The following is a 15243-nucleotide window of genomic DNA, read 5'->3' as shown; positions in this document are numbered from 1 at the left end:
TCATCTAAAAACAAACAATATCAATAGTTTAGCAAATAAATTTATTTATGGTACATGTAAATCTCCCACTCGCAGTTCATTTCGTTGATAAACCTCAATTATGTAAGTGAGACCTTATTTTCCAAATAAAAATATTCAGTGTGAATTGCAGCATCTTAACTTTTGGCGCTCATGGCAACAAGAAGCTGCACCAAACAAAATTAGCAAAGAAACAAAGGTAACAAAACCTCACTTATTAATCCAAGTCATTTCTCTTTAACTTCACAATCTTAACAGTTCAGTAATTCAACTGCAAATTTGTTAAGATTCATTGCTTTCCAAGTCTATCACATGCTTAGGCCTATTTGCTTTTCTCTTCTGGAAAGCTATTTGTGGAGTGGCCCAGAAAACAACTTTATTCAATGTTAATTACTCAAAGATTAAGAAAAGTAAAATAAGAGTTATATAATGGAGGGTTTGTTTTGCTCCTGAATTACTTGGTAGTGAGCATGCATACCAAGTGAGTATGAGTCTTGGGAATGCTTACACTGGCATACTGAGTCTTGGGAATGCTTACAGTGATGTTATTTTATGAATGATAGCTTTTCGTCCATTGTATTTATATTACTATGAATAAGATACTAATTTCCATTTTCCTCTCCCCATAAATTAGGTAAATTTGTCCTCCTGTACCTCCTGTTCCAATAATTAAAGTTTTGAACTATTTACTATATATTATCTACTGTAATGTGAGAACTGCCAAAGGAGAAGGAGCTGTGTTCTAGGTCCTCAATCCTTGTGGAAGTGGTAATCCAAACCCTCATGAAGCACACAAGCTGGGTTTGAGGAAGTGATTGTAAATGAAACCTCAAAGGCTGGAGTTCCTATTAATTCCTCACCCATTGTTTTTGGACCTAATACGATTACTTAGATTGAGCTTGAACTTGAATACCTGAACTCTAAGGGTGAATTTTTTACAACCTGAAAAGTTGCGAGCAGTTGCTTTCTTATCGTAGAACTGTGGTTGTATAATATGTTTATTATATATGTTTATAATAGCATGTTTATAATATCATGCAAACAACAGCATACTATTATTTGATTTAACATTTTTAGACATTATTTACTTTGATCCAGGTGGCTGTAGTGGTAAAGAACCCCTGCCAATGCAGGAGACATAAGAGATGTGGGTTCAATCCCTGAGTCAGGAAGATTCCCTGGAGGAGGGCATGGTAACTCACTCTAATCTTGTCTGTAGAATCCCATGAACAGAGGAGCCTGGCGGGCTACAGGCAATCGCAAAAGAGTCAGACACAACTGAAGTGACTTAGCACGCACATGTATATAAATCTGTTTTAAAGGGGAAAGCTTCACTTGTCTCCTTTCCTTTCTTTCTTTTTATGAAAAATTATTATCTTCTTTTCTTCAAAGTAATATGGATACTTAGTCTTAAAGTCAAATAATGCTAACAGGTTTAGGCAAAATCCAATATTCTTTTAATTCCTCTTTACTACATTGCCTCTTGTCCTTCTGGCCATCCCCAGCTCCCCTAGGTAACCATTTTCAAATTCTTCAGCTATTTAATTCAATGTTTGCTTTTCATATCAAAATACTATGCATATACTGCTATTATTTGATTAAACATTTTTAGACATTATTTATTTTGGCTCTCTTATACTTCCTTTCCTCATTCCATTCCTTCCAAGATAGCAGAGTCACAATTTTTGGTTGAATTCATATTCAGTGATTTATTATAACTATTATATAGTTGTGTATTTATATAATTTGTGTATATATATGAGATATATGTAGTTTATACTGTGTATATTATCAATAGTTATACTATGTATGGGCTTCCCAGGTAGCGCTAGTGGTAAAGAACCTGCCTGCCAGTGCAGGAGAGGTAAGATAGGTAGGTTCAATCCCTGGGTCAGGAAGATGCCCTGGAGGAGGGCATGGCAACCCACTCCAGTATTCTTGCCTGGAGAAACCCATGGACAGAGGAGCCTGGTGGGTTACAGTCCATAGGGTTGCAAAGAGTTGGACATGACTGATGTGACTTAGCATGGACACATGCATACTATGTATACTGTATATAGTTTGTACATATATATATATATACATATATATAGTTTATACTATATATTGTACATATAGTTTATATTATATATCCTTATAGTATTTAGTCAAATATGTATATAGTTTTTATAACATATAGATTATACTGTAAATAGTATAATATACATTATGTTAAGATTAAACACACTAAAACATGTTTTATATATGTTTATATATGTATACAGCATATATATAGTTTATATGAAAATTGCATCTTACACAATTTCTAAGTTATCTTGGAGTTAATAAGTTTTTAATTTCATTTGCTTAGCTTTTTAACTTTTTGAATCTATGGCTGATTCTTTTCTATAAAGTGACTCTCAATGCAGTTTTCTACATGATAAAATCTGTAGGATAATCTTCAACTTCTGTTTTATTTCCTTCCTAGGGAAATCCATCCTATTATCTTTTATCTTCCCTTTTCAACCAGGGTTGGTTTCTTTTTAAATTTGTGACACATCTGTTTATGAAGTATTCATTTTGACACCATCTTGAGAATTTTTTCTCTACTGTGCTGAATCTGCCTTTCTCTTGATTTATGCCATCACTTTAGAGGAGCACATTCCCCAGTAGCTTTCAGAAAAAGAGTGCCTAGGAGTTTGTGGAGGATATCTATGTCTGGAAAGGACTTTATTTCACCTCATACAGTTTGATGTTGAAAATTATTTTTCCTCAGAGTTTGTCTGGGACTTTATTTGTTATAATTTTTCTTTAAATATCTGGCAACCTTGGCTATTCATTCATCGTTAAGAGTGAGCATTAGAGTTCAGTGTTTCTGGTACCTTGGTTTGACTGGGGAAGGAGGCACTGAGGTTGTTGTAACCTGAGAAGCATCACAAAAGGTTGTTTCCAAGACCAATTATTGGTCTTTTCAATTCTGTCCTTTTTCCATTTTGTTTATCTTTATCCTTGAGATTTTAATATTTCCCTTTGAAAATTTGTGTAAGTTTGTTTCTTTTCTTTTTTTTTTAAATTTTTTAAATTTTTTTTTATTTTTCAGTGGGTTTTGTCATACATTGATATGAATCAGCCAGAGAGTTACACGTATTCCCCATCCCGGTCCCCCATCCCACCTCCCTCTCCACCCGATTCCTCTGGGTCTTCCCAGCCCAACAGGCCCGAGTACTTGACTCATGCCTCCCACCTGGGCTGGTGGTCTGTTTCACCACAGATAATATACATGCTGTTCTTTCGAAACATCCCACCCTCACCTTCTCCCACAGAGTTCAAAAGTCTGTTCTGTACTTCTGCGTCTCTTCTTCTGCCCTGCATATAGGGTTATCGCCACCATCTATCTAAATTCCGTGTATATGTGTTAGTATGCTGTAATGTTCTTTATCTTTCTGGCTTACTTCACTCTGTATAATGGGCTCCAGTTTCATCCATCTCATTAGAACTGATTCAAATGAATTCTTTTTAACGGCTGAGTAATATTCCATGGTGTATATGTACCACAGCTTCCTTATCCATTCATCTGTGGATGGGCATCTAGGCTGCTTCCATGTCCTGGCTATTATAAACAGTGCTGCGATGAACATTGGGGTGCACGTGTCTCTTTCAGATCTGGATTCCTCAGGGTGTATGCCCAGAAGTGGTATTGCTGGGTCATATGGCAGTTCTATTTCCAGTTTTTTAAGAAATCTCCACACTGTTTTCCACAGTGGCTGTACTAGTTTGCATTCCCACCAACAGTGTAAGAGGGTTCCCTTTTCTCCACACCCTCTCCAGCATTTATTGCTTGTAGACTTTTGGATCGCAGCCATCCTGACTGGCGTGTAATGGTACCTCATTGAGGTTTTGATTTGCATTTCTCTGATAATGAGTGATGTTGAGCATCTTTTCATGTGTTTGTTAGCCATCTGTATGTCTTCTTTGGAGAAATGTCTGTTTAGCTCTTTGGTCCATTTTTTGATTGGGTCATTTATTTTTCTGGAATTGAGCTTCAGGAGTTGCTTGTATATTTTTGAGATTAATCCTTTGTCTGTTTCCTCATTTGCTATTATATTCTCCCAATCTGAGGGCTGTCTTTTCACCTTACTTATAGTTTCCTTTAAATATACCAGCGTCAGCTTAAATTTAATTTTAAAATGACTAAAATCTCTTAATTCACTCATTTCCTTGATTATTTATTTAATATGTACTAAGAAATCACCTTTATTGACTACTAGAATAATAACCTATATTTCTCTTATAATCATACATATATGACAGGCCTTTGACCTTTTGGTAACTTTTAGCTGAAAGGTTTCTAACTTGACCTATAAGGTATCTGGAATTATATTCCAAATTTCTTTCTTTCTGTATGCCTATCTATATTTCGTACTCTGATTCAAAGGATCCCTAGTCTAACTCCCAAGTATGTAAGAACCACTGCTAATGTAACTTGGATATGTGTCTCTTGCAGAAGACAATTAAAAATAAAATAGCAAAAATGACACAAAAAAAACAGCAAAAGAGATATCTTATGTCTTAGTATGGTATTTGGAGTTAAAGTTTTTGAGCTCATTTTTTACTTTCCTTTTTTCTTTATATGGTTTGTGTGAACTAACTAATTTTCTTTCTTTTAAAAATTATTTATTTTTTCTTTGACAATTAAAATTGATTTATAAAAATGGACCAGTTTGAGGGGGAGGAAAAAGATCTGGATCACATAAATTGTACAGCTATATTTTAAAAATTCTTAAAGTTTTTTTAATAAATGTATATACATACATATATTTGTATATACAAATATATACACAAGTACATATATACAAATATATACAAATGTATATGTACACATACATATATATATATACACACATACATATATATCTGTGCATATATATATATTTATGTAATATTTTTCATATACACTGAAATGCAATATCTTAAATGAACAATTAGTGAGTTCTGACAAATGGACACATCTGTTTAATCAAAACCCGATTGTGAAATAATAGTATATATCCATGACCCCAAAAATAACCTTCAATTTAAAAGCTTTTGGATGTTGAAAGAAGATTCTAATCATATTCAGTTTAATCTATCTTCTTTTTTTTAAAAAAATTAGCATAGATATTAGAAAAGTTTTTTAATTAATAAAAATGCTGCAATTAACTAAGTGAACTTTTAAATACTTAATAGAAGAGAGAAGACATTATTTGTTGTTTGGCTCTAATTTTCTCTTCATGCCTAGAGTTTCCTCAAAAGATTACCAAGTTGACTTTGTATTGATAGTATTCTACTAATATTGTATCCACTTATTCTCAAGGGTCTGTCTTCTTTTTTTGTATTCCTTGATGGTTTTTTGCATTATTATTGTTGGTGTGGGACTTTGTTAACACTTAGTTTTAGGTCCACAATAATTTGAGACTTTTCTCTTTCTGACTTCAAAGAGAAAATTAACTTGGGTAGATATTGCACTTATGGTTAGAAATCCATTAATCTTGGAGAGGGAGTTCAAGAGAGCTGATTTTTTTTCCCCCTTACTATGTGTACTTCATCTTAGTCATTGTCCTAACTGTCTCTTGAGGTAGGATTATTATACTCATTCTATAGGCTACAATAGAGTAAATGGAACCAAATTCACATATCTAGGACCAATGCAGCTGGGATTTAACTCAAGTCTTTTCTTTTTTTTTTTTTTTCATTTATTTTTATTAGTAGGAGGCTAATTACTTTACAATATTGTAGTGGTTTTTGCCATATGTTGACATGAATCAGCCATGGATTTACATGTGTTCCCCATCCCGATCCCCCCTCCCACCTCCCTCTCCACCCCAACCCTCTGGGTCTTCCCAGTGCACCAGCCCTGAGCACTTGTCTCATGCATCCAACCTGGGCTGGTGATCTGTTTCACCCTAGATAATATATATGTTTCAATGCTGTTCTCTCTGAACATCTCACCCTCCCCTTCTCCCACAGAGTCCAAAAGTCTGTTCTGTACATCAGTGTCTCTTTTTCTGTTTTGCATATAGAGTTATTGTTACCATATTTTTAAATTTCATATATATGCATTAGTATACTGTATTGGTCTTTATCTTTCTGGCTTACTTCACTCTGTATAATGGGCTCCAGTTTCATCCATCTCATTAGAACTGATTCAAATGAATTCTTTTTAATGACTGAGTAATATTCCATGGTGTATATGTACCACAGCTTCCTTATCCATTTCATCTGCTGATGGGCATCTAGGTTGCTTCCATGTCCTGGCTATTATAAACAGTGCTGTGATGAACATTGGGGTACATGTGTCTCTTTCAGATCTGGTTTCCTCGGTGTGTATGCCCAGGAGTGGAATTGCTGGGTCATATGGCAGTTCTATTTCCAGTTTTTTAATCTCCACACTGTTCTCTAAAGTGGCTGTACTAGTTTGCATTCCCAGCAACAGTGTAAGAGGGTTTCCTTTTCTCCACACCCTCTTCTTTTCAACTCTTTGACCTTTGCTTTTCCCACTCCAGTATTTCTGCTGAGCTTTGTCTGGGTTTTTCCTGTAGCTTCTTATTTCCAAGTGAGACGTACAAAATCACTCATTTCACCACTCTTTGATATGTCTTCTTTAAAACCATTTAGAACATGAAAGCACGTTTTTATTATCATTTAAATCAAATATTTATTGAGTACCTATACTGCTAGGTGTGGGAGATAGAGAGTTCTAAGCCACCCTTCACATTCACAGATTCACATATAAACTTACCAATACTTGGCAAGCAGAGGTTTGTGTTTTGAGGAGGCAGGGAAGGGAATTGTCATTCTTTGTAGTATGTATCTGAGTGAAACCGTTTGACTTTCTTTGACTTTCTTATTCAGACTGATGTTTTTTCAGATAAAAATTTAAGGAAAACGGTTTTCAAGTGATGCTGGCCATTCTCATTGTCTTCAGCATAGCTTTGTTCTTGCTGGTTAGGTCTATGGTTCCATTTTCCAGTTATTCTTAGACTTGTGCATTGTTTCTGTTGCTGTCTAAGCTGATTGTCTTAGTGTAGCATCCCTTTGACATCTTGACACCACTGATTCTTTGCTGTGTCTTAAGTCTGCTGTCTTAAGAGCCTTCACTTTAAAAAAAGTTTCTCTCATTTAATCAGTGGTGCTCAACTGGGGGGTGGTTTTGCCTTCCAGGGAACATTTGGCAATGTCTGGAGACATTTTTGTTTTTCACGACTGGTGGGGGTTGGGGGCTGTGCCTTGCATTTGTTGTTGTTGTTTGTTAGCTAAGTTGTGTCAGACTCTTTGCAACCCCATGGACTGTAGCCCGCCAGGCTCCTCTGTCCATGGGATTTCCCAGACAAAGAATACTGAAGTGGGTTGCCATCTCCTTCTCCAGAGGATCTTCCCAACCCAGAGATCAAACTCACATCTTCTGCATTGGCAGGTGGACTGTTTACCACTGAACCACTAGGCAAGCCCACTGCATCTGTATACTACCATAAACAGGTCACTCAAAACAAAGAATTATTTGGTACAAAATGTCCACAGTGCTTGACTCTTCTTGACATAAATCAAAATCCTGATTTAGACCATTTACAAAGTTTAAGGTAGTCACTTTCTTTAGATTAATAATACTTCTAGCATTATGCATACCGTGCTGTTATCAGAGATTCATTTGAAACCTTCCTTTTTTTCTCCAGAGATTCCAAAATTACATCTGACATTTGTTTTTTATAGAAAACAAAGTGGTTTCCTTTTATATTAGTAGTTGCAGGTGTTTACTTTGGCACTTAAAACAAGACCCTCATTTGAGGCATTTCCAATAGCATATTATTTGTAAATCTTAACTATTGCTCCCCCCCACCCCCACTGTGTACTCAAGGGACTTCATAGATCAATGAATAAAAAAAGGTGATTACATTTATAAAGCTAACATAATAGTCTTTCATTTTAACTTGGATCTTTCCCCCCTAAGTGTTATTGAATAAAAAATACATTCTTAACAACGTCTTTTTAAGACTTCATCATTTTAAAAGGATTCTCAGCATGGACACACTACGACATTTGCTCGAGAAGTGATTTAGCATGTGTGTTGAAAATTCTGAAGTTGAGAAACTGAACTAGATCAATTTTTCTTTCTCTCTGGTTGAACTTCCAGTACTAATAAACACTGTAGCTTGAAAACATAAAGCTGATTTGGACCTGAGTCTTGGTGAAAGATAGTTTGTTTTGTTATTTTTCTTGCGCTTAGGATTTGAACTGGGATACGAAAAGAAATAGGAGAGTTAATGGTTTACTCTGAAGTTTTAAAAAAAGGAAAGGGAGAATTTGTGTTCACTCTCTTTGCTGATTCGTGCATCTGAAACCCCAACCAGGCAGATGAATTCCACACTTCCTGAAAATAAGTGGAGTTGCTGTGTGCTTCTCATGGTTTCCCATGCACATGGCCTTTAGAACATGGGAGCACACTTTATACTATGTAAATCAAATGTTTATTGACTACATATTATGCTAGGTGTGGGGAATTTTAGAGAGTTATAAGATATTGTCTTTGCATTTAAGGGATGCATACATTAATATATTAACAACTTTCCAAATTAGAACCTGCTGGCTGTGGAAAGGGTGGGCCAGGCAGTTCTTCCTACTGCAGTTTCCTTCCCCTTCTCATGTGACTAGCCCTGCCTTGAACTAGCTGTTGGGTAGTCTGCTCTCAGAGGGATTTGCTTGATGTGACCCTCTTGCATCTAGTGTACTGAGAACAATGCATCCTGGCTCTTGGATATCCACATGGACCCTGCAGATTTGTGTCCGTGGCTCGACCTCCTTGGTTTGGTGGTTGATTCAGACCACGTTTTCTGGATTACTGACTCTGCCTTGCCTCTTTCTCTTCTGCAGCCTGTCTTGATTTTGTTCTTTAGCAGCTTCTGTGAGGTGGCAGCCTGCATTGGCCTCATAGCACCCCTACCTTTCCTAAGCCTACCTTCTGCCACTTCTTTCTCCCACCCTGTTTCCCCTCCTGCTAGAGAAAATATAAGGCTTCATGGAAGAGGTGGGACTTCAGCTGAACCTTGTGCAAAACAGGATTTTGAAAAGCTTAATCTGAGAAGGGCATGCACAAAGTAGTAAAGACAGGAAGACTTCATGGAAGTTTTACAACAGCCCAGGATCAGGGGATAAAGTCCAAGTTGGTGGCAATAATAAAGAGGAAATTGATGCGAGTGATGTTACTAAGAAATAATTCTCGAGACTGACTGACCAAAAGGAAAAAAGGAGGACTCTTTGAATTTTTAGAAATTTTAACTGTAAAAATGAAAAGTTCTGCTTTGAAGGTAAAAATGATCAGCTGAGGGAAGCATGAGAGACCTTTGATGTATCATCTCCCATCAGGATGACCAAATGTCCCAATTTGTCTGAGACTAAGTAGGCTTCCTAGACATGGGAGTTTTGGTTTCAAAATTAGGATGGTCCTTGGCAAGTCAGGATGAGTTGGTCACCCTATCCCCAACCAATGCCAACATAATAAAGTGTAGGGTTGAGTAAGAACCTTTACCTTTTTTTGATGAGATTTTTTTGACACTCCAAGTCAACTTTACCTGGGTCATCTTTGCCTAGGACAGGCATTTCCAACAGCTATTGGGATTTTAGTCAAAGAGGTTGAGATTTTATAACCTGGGAAGATGGCCACTTATGAGTGTCAGAGGCTTTTGTGAGCATAACCAAACTTAATGCTTCCATTTTGATGAGAGGCAATTTTAAAAAGTAAATCTTCCATTTTGATGTACTTTTATCTTTCTCCTGCCAATCATTTAACCACTGCCCACTGCCTCCCAAAAATCAAGATTCAGTTTGCATTGATTAAAATGTTTTACTCTCTCCTTTATGATTTCTTTCCTTATCACAATAGATGATTTAATGCTTATGGAAATTGCTCAAAGAAAGAACCAGAGGGATGAAGAGAAGACAAGAACAAGAAGGAAAGAGGAGAACACTGAGAGTGAACAAACTGCTGAACTTGAGTGTGCAATACTACCAAAGGACAAGTACCTGGTCCTGTTCTTCTGTGTGATACAGGTGAAGAGCTCAAATGGCTTTGAGTAACCAGAATAGCAGCTACACATTCATATCCTGATGCTTATGCATTTAGGTCAGAAGGCTGAGCTTCAGAATACCATCCAAAACTGATTTAATTTTCATATAGATATTGTTACAGAAAATTTATTTGGGTTTCCAGCCATCTGCAAGCTGAAAGCAATGAACCCAAAGTTTGCTTCTACAAACTGACATACAAACATCAATGCAAAGTGAACACAGTTTGAAATAGTTTGATAGTATGGAAAGGGACAGAAGTAAAAATATAAAAGTTTGCCAAAGTAATCAAGGAAATTTGGTAACTACTGAATGTAGGGGCAAATAATTTTATGCACTGGTTATTATTATTTTTTTTATGAAAGTGAAAGTGTGAGTTGCTTAGTCGTGCCTGACTCTTTGCGACCTCATGAACTATAGCCTGCCAGGCTCCTCTGTCCATGGAATTCTCCAGGTAAGAATACTGGAGTGGGTTGTCATTCCCTTCTCCAGGGGATCTTCCTGACCCAGGGATTGAACCCGGGTCTCCTGAATGGCAGGTGGATTCTTTACCATCTGAGCTGCCAGGGTATACTCCATTGTAAAATAACTGATGGTTTAAAGATGACCCTAACTCATCAAGAAAGAGTCAAAATACTTTGGGCATACCTTGTTTGATGCCACCAGAACTATTTAACATTTTAGAAAGTTTTTTTTTTTAATCAAACTCTTACTTTAGCAAGTCTTCAGTTATCTGTAAGGTAGCCTTCTAAGGAATACTTTATTCCAGAAACTATCAATAAGGGAAATGCTACTGCATATTTAAAACAAACAAGATGGAGGAAGTGAAGGGAGATTCTATGCTAGAATATTAGGAACCCTGAATTTCTGAGAAAATTGACTTGCAATCTCTCTGTTCAACTGGGGCTACACAATGAATGCCAACTGTAGGACAAAGCTGGATCTTGTAGATATTCTGTTGCCCTGACTGCTGGCGAAGAGCCATCACAAGCTTCAGTACAGCCCCAAGGGGCGCATATATTAAAGAAAAAGCAAGAGCCGTGTTCCAAAATGGCTTATTTAAAATGCAAAGGGTAATAAGAGAGCTACATCTGGGGAAAGTCCAGCTCTCAGAAACAGGAAAGTAATACCAAATCTTGGTTAAAGTTGCTTACTCTTGAACTAATTAGCTGGAGATTGAATTCAGCATAAGAAGTCAGATTGTGGGTTAAGAGTGAAGGAAAATGTTATTTTTTTTTCTTAGATACCAGTCTGGCACTTCAGAATGTAGTAGCAGGCAGCTCGTGAGATTCAGCCAATTTGACAAAATCACAAAATTATGAAAAACACCATGGCTGATTGAAAAGGAGTTCTAGAAATATAATTTGGGCCAGATGCCTGATAAAAGGCATTTTTATCTTCTTTGGTGGTAGCCTCTTTGTAATAAGATATGGGCACACTTGTCATTAAAGAAAAAAAAAAAGGAATGAATAATACAGAATACAGAGGAATATAAAATAACATGTTCCCACTCAGTCTCTGGGTCGGGAAGATCCACTGGAGAAGGAAATGGCAACCCACTCCAGTACTCTTGCCTGGAAAATCCCATCGACGGAGGAGCCTGGTAGGTTACAGTCCACAGTGTCGCATAGAGTCAGACACAACTGAGTGACTTCACTTTCACTTTTCACTTTCACCACTTTCGAAATACTATTTCTACCTAGTATTGATCTACTATTCTTTTCTTTCAAATTTCTTTTCTTGTTTTCCTATGGTGGGAGATTTGTGGGAAAATCATACATAAAAGAAGGAAGCCAAGATCTTTTGCTTTTTTTTTTTTTTACTTGTGAACTGTTAAGAAAAGGATAGAACTTATAACAAAATCATATTAGCCATTGATGGCATCTCTCACTAGATACACACCCTTGACAGAACATGTCTGCATATAATAAGACCTTCTTAACAGGCCTGTGCTAGATTTAAAATTTTCATGCCTAATTAGCTGTGTAAACACATTTGGAATTTAAGGAATTTTCTGTGTCACAAGGGAGTGAAAGTTTGTAACCTGTTATGTAGATGGTAATTTTGTAGAAGTTTCTGTTTTATAGATGGGAACCCCCAGCCCCTAAATGTGAAATGTCTACATTGTCTGAAATCCATGCTATTCCCCATGGTGTTCCCTTTGACTCTACATTCTGTATGCCACATTACTTATGCTGCTACCTCTGCATTCAGAAGTGTTTGGAGCCAGAACCAAGGGTAGAACACCGCAGGAAGAATAATGCTGCCCACAGAGTACAGGGTCCTTTTCAGTCGAGGGCTTCCAACTCTTCATTCCTGACCTGCCAAAGCCAAAATACTGTGTAAAATTCCGGTGTCCGGGTGTCTCCCAGATTTGGGGGTTCTGTGAATTTCTCTTTAGCCTATTGCTGAATGAAAGGAGAGGAACATGGGAAAAAAAATGAAGCTGTTAGTTGCTCAGTTGTGCCTGATTCTTTGCGACCCCATGAACTGTAGCCCACCAATCTCCTCTGTTCTTGGAATTCTCCAGGCAAGAATACTGGAGTGGGTTGCCATTCCCTTCTCTAGGAGATCTTATCGACCCAGGAATACAAACCCATGTCTCCTGCTTTGCAGGCGGATTCTTTACCATCTGAGCCACCAGGGAAGCCAAATCAAGGGTGGGGAAAGAAACGGAATATTTGAGTGTGCCCTTCCATCTGCAGAGAGCACCCACTGCAGCATCAGCTGGTTGGAATCCATGCAGAGCCAGGGGTGGGGTGGGGGTGGGCGGAGCATGGTTACCGGTCACTGGCAGGTGGACTTATCCTCTATGACTGACACTTAAATGGGAGAGCTGCTTTGATACTGTTCCAGCCTTGCTGCTGGGTGTTTTTAATCATATATTTTAATTAATGTTTTTATTGTACTTGGGTCCAGAGGCTGTTTCAACAGAGCAGCTTATATTTAGAAGCCTCTGAATAAATAAATGTAAAGCAAAGGAAAGCTGACTATGCTGAAATGATGAAAGTGATTGTTTCTAAAAAGATGGATTTAGGCTTCAGACTCTACTTACTGCTTGAGCTCAGTCCTTTGCAAAATTACGAACTGTCACCTAAACAGACCTTTTGTGTATAGCAGAGCATCATTTCAAAATCTTATCCAAGATCTGGCTTTAGAAGTCTACTATCTGGGTTTTGAGGCAGGTGGGGACACTGTAGAATTTACTGTGTCAATTTTGACTTAAAATTAACAATGAAGTAGTAGGGTTATTAAGTTGGAGTAGTAGCAAATTTTTGAGGCAACATTTATTTGGACCTGTGTAGATCTCTTCCACTGCTGGAGAAAGAGATAATTGGAGTGGGCTAGTTCCTTTGTCTCCTTTTACTATTTTCTCTTAAATTTTTGCTCTCTCCTTTAAAGAGGGCTAATATCTCTTCCCTATATATTTTAAGTCAGAAGCACATTTAGGGAGTATATTTAATTCAATTTAGCCAATGATTATAGAGCACCTCTTCATTCAAGGGAGGAGTTAGACTTTACAGAGGAATGAGATGTTTACAAATCATAGGAAATATATTTGTAGGATACAACTTGCTTCGACATATGTGCTGAAAAAAATACGTACTGAGTTTGAAGTAGATGAAAGCATCTTCCATTTCTTTTTGTCAGGATCAATTATTAGTTCAGTTCTCCACTTGTTATTTTCTTTGGGTCCTAGAGAGCTTGTGAAAGTTACTCAAGAACTATCAGGCTGGAGTGTTGGCACATTTTCTGGTGATTGTAACAAGGTTTGGTCCTGGGTGGAAGAGTGAGTTTCTGAAGTCTGTCTGGCTGTCTGCCATCACTTTTGCTTATCTTTCCTAGTGACATCCCTTTTATTTCCTTTTCTCTATCTTCAGGGGTCCAAATTCTTTAAAATGCTCTGAATTAGTGGTTCTTGACCCTGACTGCAAGGAGCATCGAAGAAATATTGATGTCTGGACCTCACGCTTAAACCAATGAAAAGCACTGCATTGATTGTGTTGAGGAGCTAGTGTTGAGACTACAAATAGCCAACTCTGTTGATAGGACAAAAAATCACTACATTAAAAGCAACCTTTTAGGTCATGACATGATTGCAGAAATATCACAGTGTGAAAGAGAATGTGGTTTTCAGTACTACATTGGCAGAGAACAAAAACTTTACCTGTAATTTTTTGAGAATCATTTGCATTGTGAAAGAGTTCTTGTTAAACCAACATATTGCAAATACTGTATTTTTTTTTTGGTCCTCTGAGGCATTTTATTTGTATTACATCCCTAGAAAAAGAATCCAAGTGTTTTCCCTATTGTGTTTTGTCTTGCTTCTTTATGGTCCATATGCCAGCTCAGGTTTTCAGTACAATGAAGCCAAACTGATGGGATGGGAGCAGGTTATTCTGCCATTTTTCTAGATTTTTGAGTCTCACATCAAATCTGAGGCTGAGCACTCCACACTTATTTATTCTGCCTGTATGTTCACAACAATTTTCCCAACCCTGTGATCACCGATGATTTAAAATTCACCAATGTAACCATGCTTCATCCTCACAATTAGAAACCTGATGATGACTTTGGAGCACAGCCTTATAAGCACCTGGTGTTTGCCTCTCTTTTCAGCGTTGCTGATACTCTTGAGAGTATCACCCAGCACGTTCATGCACACTATTATGGCAGCATGGAAAGATGGAAGAAAGAGGCAAATACTGTATTTTAAATGATAAACTTTCAAATTCGATTCTAGGCTAGGGAAGGGTTTCTCAATCTTGACACTACTGACATTTTGGACTGGACAGTTCTTTGTTGTGGGGGTTGTTCTGTGCATTGTAGAATGTTTAGTAGTATCTGGTCTCTATTCACTAGATGCCAAGAGCAACCTTCCTTTTATATGTGACCCCAAAATGTCTCCAGACATTGCCAAGTTGAGAACCATTAGGCTAGTGAGGTAGCTATTTTGGTAGTAGCAGCTTGTCTCAGTTAGTGCTCAGTTGCAGAGAACAGAACCCACTTTAGCTGGCTTAAGCTGAAATGTATTAATGACAGGGTATTCAATGGTCTATAGAACTGGTGTGTGGGTAGAAGAAATAGAATCTAGGCTGGTGAGCTTCCAGAAACAAATCCTGAGGCCACATCACAACTGAATCATCGTAG

At 37.4% G+C, this 15243-nt stretch overlaps 1 pseudogene; it reads right to left on the bottom strand.

Moving 5' to 3' along the window:
• Window positions 1-14373: 14373 nt before the first annotated feature.
• On the bottom strand, window positions 14374-14764 carry LOC136162909 (small ribosomal subunit protein uS8-like; annotated as a pseudogene).
• Window positions 14765-15243: the final 479 nt, after the last annotated feature.

The sequence above is a fragment of the Muntiacus reevesi genome, chromosome 3, assembly GCF_963930625.1.
Source record: "Muntiacus reevesi chromosome 3, mMunRee1.1, whole genome shotgun sequence".
Taxonomy (NCBI): Eukaryota; Metazoa; Chordata; class Mammalia; order Artiodactyla; family Cervidae; genus Muntiacus; species Muntiacus reevesi.
Note: the sequence above shows the minus strand (reverse complement) of the source record. Positions and strands in the feature narration are given on the sequence as shown.